General features: G+C 39.9%; 1 pseudogene; it reads right to left on the minus strand.

The window, feature by feature from the left end:
• Positions 1-4,023: 4,023 nt before the first annotated feature.
• Positions 4,024-5,140, minus strand: LOC122083369 (annotated as a pseudogene).
• Positions 5,141-5,711: the final 571 nt, after the last annotated feature.

The following is a 5,711-nucleotide window of genomic DNA, read 5'->3' on the forward strand; positions in this document are numbered from 1 at the left end:
TCTAATAGATTATGCATATGGGTCAAGCCTGATACCACTTGTTATACTGTTTAGGATTTCACAACAGACCCTATTAGATTCCCATATAGACAATTAGAACACGAAATTGAACCAAAAGATAAATAATTGATTTGTACCATTCACCTAATATGTTGAAACGATCGATACTGTTCTTCACAGTTTTCCTCTCTTGACTATGGATCTTCTACAACCTCTTAGACCTCCTTGATTCTCTCACTTTAGTAATAAAGTGGGGAAGAGTGAATAATGACTGTAAGGACCTAAAACATAATATTTATAATACTGTCTTGCACTTAAAATCTTAAACACAATGGGTTGGGCTAGCATATCCTTAGGCCTGAGAGTGGACTGAATTGATTCATGCAACTTGACTTTCACCCAGTTAATCAACACAAATAGTTAATTAAGCCTATAAATCTAACACCTTGTGCCTTATAATTATTTGGCTTAGGCTTTGTATTATATATGGCTTGGAATAGAGCTAGTTGGAGGGTAAGGATCCATATAGTTGAACCCATTTAGTCAATATAAGGTTGAGTTATTGTTGTTGTTTAATTTTTTTTAAAACAAAAAAATTATCAGTAAAAATGAGGAATAAGTTGAAAATTTGGAATAATATGGCCGAGTCAATTATAAAATATGTGAAAAATTTTAAAAGATACAATATTTGGTATGTGCTTCTCAAAATTTCGATATAAATATAAGTGTTATTTGAGAAGCAAATTTCGGTATAAATATGAGTAATACAAATAATATGTTGATTTGGTAACTATAAAGCAACCATGTGAAAACTCTTGATCAAGTACACTTGTTTCTTATTTCAATTAGATCGCAAAATTGTCTATAAATTTATTGGAGTATATCCTAGGGACTCCAATGTTCGCTCAATAAATTTCACCCTTTTTTTCTGTGTTATTTTTGTGCTGAAGGTTAGCAACAAAATATAATAAAAAAGAAGAAAAAATGAGTGTAGGATTAATGTTCAAGACATACCCGAACATGATACAAATCAAGAATGAAACAGATAGATTGCTCAATTTTGGCAAGAAAAAATATACTATATATATATATATTCCAAGCCACATTTAGCCTGTTCGTTTAGAGGGACTTTGGTGGGTGGGATATTTGTACAAGTTTTCTCACCCTATGAGATTTTGGCTCATTTGGTTTTATGGGGGTAGGAAATTGGGTTAACAGACCTTTGGTTGTCAGATTTTACTATCTCTCTACATGGCCCATGGTTTCTCCCACCTCATTCCTTCCAAAAGAACCACCAAATTGGGGAAATTTTTTTACTGCTACACGAGTTGCAGCTAAGCCTGCAGGCAGCCAAAGAATAAATCACCTTTCCCCTTATTTCACAAATATTTTCATAGGTTTTAACATTTTCAAAAATACCTTTTGAGATTCTATTTCTTTTCTTTTTTTTGGCAGCCAGCAAGGCAGTAGTCAAACTTCGTCCCCAAATTGGTGGGACTTTACTGAAAATCCACGGAAAGCCATTGGATACGGCTATGTAACCCCATGCAAGCGTCGTGTCTCTTGCAATCCCGTGCAACCATTCTGCAGACGCCTCCCCCCACCAAACTAATAAAAGATAGTAAGACAAGAAAAAACAAACATTTTAGGTAATCTGAATAACATACGAGCTTCCCAAATACCTTTCCGAAGCTCGATTTTATGTATGACCGAACAAATCGATTCATCAATGAAGTAGAGAGGGAAGAGAAGGAGATAGCTATAAGAACATATATAATTAACAAGAAGAAAAGCAAATAGGTCGATCCAACAATAGAAGCATATTGATAGTCATTAATTGCGCTTGGCAACAACCACCAGCTTCCCCAATGAGAAGACTGAGAGATAGAATCTCACCAGTCTATCACCGTTCTCTCATACGAATGAGCCGTCGATGAAACGCTGGAATCACTCGTCTTCCTATCATCTGGTTAGGGATATCGGATGCAATAAGATTCGGATCAGGCTCCTTTCCAACGATTGCACCCTCCGACGCCCTTTCAATGATCATCCAAGGACTGCAGGGGCTTGGTCACACATCCCAACACTTGCCAATACTTGGGGATGTGTGTCCAAACCTTTTTAATCTTTGGATGGATAGTTGGAGGATCGTTGGTGTTAGAGAGGATCCCAATCCGCAAGATCTTGGGATTAGATCGATCTACTGTGGAATATCCCTCATGGACAGTAATCCCGTAGGAAACTCTTACAGGATAATTCAGCGAACTGCTCAAGCAATTTGGTGACCTTTGTAGGTAAAGGAGTGCCCTTAATTAAGAGTGGGCTAGCGTCTTTGGTCATATCAGCAAACGGTCTGTTTTTTTCTTTTGGCCCAAAGTCCCTTAATTGAGTGCGGTCAGCCCTCTATATATTGTAAGTCCCGGGAGATACTGGCAGAACCCTTTGTTCAGTCGGTATACGTTTTAGGGTCTTAAGTACTATAGCAAGCTGTGAGTTTTGTCTGCTATTTCTTCAACTAGTCTTCTCTCCTTCTATATTTTTCCTTTCAAATTCTATTCCAAGACTCCAAGACAGGGATTTCTGCCATGGCTTTTGGCTACAAGGGGATCCATTTCGAATGTGGATCAAGTTCTTGTACGAGAATTGAACCATTCTCGTACGGGTTGATTCATACAAATGGAATCCACCATAGAATTGATTGTTGGGTGAATTTCATGCATCTGTGTGGATCAGCCCGATACAAGAATCATTCTCGTACAAAGACTTGATCCGCTCTTATCCATTTCAGACACAAGGGTGTAGCAGGGGAAGCGTTTCAACTCACTGCCCGATTCTTCCGCCATGGATCGCTATCTCACATTACTCTACCTCCTCAACCCTCAATTTTCACTCGGGCTGCCAGAATAGAAAACAATGAAGAAGAAGACAATATTTTACTGCTCACGTTATTCAAATTGTATGGCTTAATTACTGGTCTGATCCGGTTTAAAAGATGATGACGTAAACTACCCAGCCTGAAGTTGACCTGTTGCAATTTCCAGAAGACCATGCTGGTAATACCAGTTTTACTGGGTGCAGCAATTCAAGAATCCAAATCAGATCGAACCAATCTGCTGAAGTTGATATCAATATCGGCCGATTTGCATTCATAATCTTGGGTTAGGACAGATTTCATCAGATTCTGGCTGATTTGGATCAGAACTGGCTGGACTGATCCAATCCAACTATAGATTCCGAGTTTATGAACTGTGATTAGGCGAGTCAATTCCAGGTTCGGCCTCGTAGGTCCAACCGAATCTAACCGTTTAAAACCTGACAAGCCCGACCCAATTAATAAATGCATCGGGTTGGAGCCAGACAGATTTATTAATCGATACTTCGCAATGTAAGGATGCTATCCAATGATTGAAAGCATATGTTTAAAATCCGTTTATAGCCCCACTTAGAACTTGTTTTGAGCCCATTTACTAAGCCCAACATGATTGAAACTCAATTATAGTTCATTTAGTGATAAATGTGTCATTAGCCCTCTTAAAGCCCATCTAAGACCACGTTTAGCCCAATTAAAGATGAGTACTTGATTGACCATTTATAAATGGGATCATACCTAGAATATGAGGAACAGACCAGTCACAGTGCAAGGTGACCCGACCCGACTGATTGACACCCTAGGAATTTGTGACTAGCTCCCTTGCTCGCTTTAGTTTTAAAACAATGGTTTTACTTTTATTTATTTACAACTCCACCCAGGAGAATGCCAATATTATAAAAACACTCCTACTCTTTTATCAAATTAGATTCAGGCCCTATACCGTAAGTCTCTGTTACAACATATATCAAGAATGCTGATAGTTCATTTTTTTTTTTAAATATCATTTTCCCCTTAAAAATAATGAACTACCGAAATTACCCCCATTAGGACCCAAATCGATTTCGCCACAAACAAGAACGTTGGAGAAGAATGGGCATGAATCTAATATCTCTCACCGAAATTCAAACGAAGAAAGAAACCAGAAAAACATGTGAGAGAAGAAGAAGACGCATTCAATTGTTTTCATTTGGGTATATCTAGAATTTATGAACAAAATCGAATGCACACACACACACACAAGTTTAAAAAAAAGCCGAACTGAACTTTTACCAGTTTGAAGGAAATCCTCCTCTCGTCTTCCCCAACTAGCTTCTTTCTGGATTCAAATATCAAGAGTACATATATGAATACTCAAATGGATAAGCTTTCACCATTTAATGTCCATGGCTCTTGATAATTCTTCTCCACGCCAGGAATCTTGCATTCGGAGAGCAACAGTGATCGGAACCTGGATAGGGAACAAAGCTTTGTTCCATAGAACAGCCAAGGCAAGTGCTCCGACACTGGAAGCTACCAACTCGGCCGTCCGAGACCTCTTCTTCAACTGTTGATCAGATGGGATGGAAAGTTCCTGCAACTCTTCGAGGGCGAATCCATCGGGAGTCTCGGATTGAGGCATCGATGTTTCAATCTTCTCGGAGTCTTCTTTGGCCATACCGGATATACCGACTTTGCTGAGAAGAGATTCGAAGTCAACGTTGTTTTTAATGGCGATGTAGAGTCCCGTCATAGAGGCACCAGACACGGAGAAGTGAACGCCCAAAGTGACCTTCCCGTATTTCTTCATTAGCTCCCAGAATCGACCTGTTAGAGTCATTTTGATCGGCGATTGCTAACAGAGATGAATTCAAAAGGTGAGGATTAGGGTTCCAGAGTAAGAAATAAAAAACCAGAGCGAGCGAGAGAGAGGGAGGAGAAGGTAGAGTTGTGGCTGAGGGCCGAGGGCCGAGGGGGCTTTTCTAGGGTTTTTCTCCCACGGGAACGCTCTCACAGTGAGAACCCCTCAATGGAGAGCATCCAGATTGGAATCACTAACTCCATTATTGGGCTCTGCTACCTCTAATATTTATACCGACAAGACATCAGCATATATACATATGAATCTACTCGCCTGTGACAGAATTAGCAACTCGGTTGGAAATCGCCGGAATCACGAGTGCAGGTAGGGAGAGAAGGATAGAAGGAAAGAAAGTGATGAAAGTGAGAATTAAACGGTACAGGTAAAGAGGGGTATTTTTGGGGTAGTAAGATAATGGTGTTTTCCTCAAATGAATAAATTGTCATTTCAAAACACCACGAAATAGAAACAGACGATAAAAAGGTATGAGTCTAATTTAGTGAAAGAGATGGGATGTTTTTATAATATTGGCATTCTCCAGGGAATGACATTGTAAATTATTCTTATTTCAATTATACAAAGAGAAAATTGCATTGCCACCCCTTGAACTTCGGTCGTTATTCAACGCCACCCCCTGTACTTTTCGAAACGTCAAAGCCACCCCCTAAAAATTCAAAAAATTTCAAATTGGTCCCTGCCATTAGCCGACCGTGAGAAATGAATGAAAATCGGTTAGTTTTTTTCGAATATACCCAAAATACCCCCACCTTGAGTGAGAGGACAATATTGCCCTCTCCTTTATTTCCTATCTTCTAAACCCATACCCTCATCACATATCGCCTCTCTCATCTCTCATCTCACTGCTCACTCCTCTCACTCACTCGGCCGGACAAGAAGACGAAGACCCACCTGCAACGCGATTCTCCCCTCCTCCGGCGTGCGATTCTCCCCTCCTCCGGCGTGCGATTATACCCTCCTACGGCGTGCGATTCTACCCTCCTC

This window comes from Macadamia integrifolia, chromosome 1 (assembly GCF_013358625.1).
Source record: "Macadamia integrifolia cultivar HAES 741 chromosome 1, SCU_Mint_v3, whole genome shotgun sequence".
Taxonomy (NCBI): Eukaryota; Viridiplantae; Streptophyta; class Magnoliopsida; order Proteales; family Proteaceae; genus Macadamia; species Macadamia integrifolia.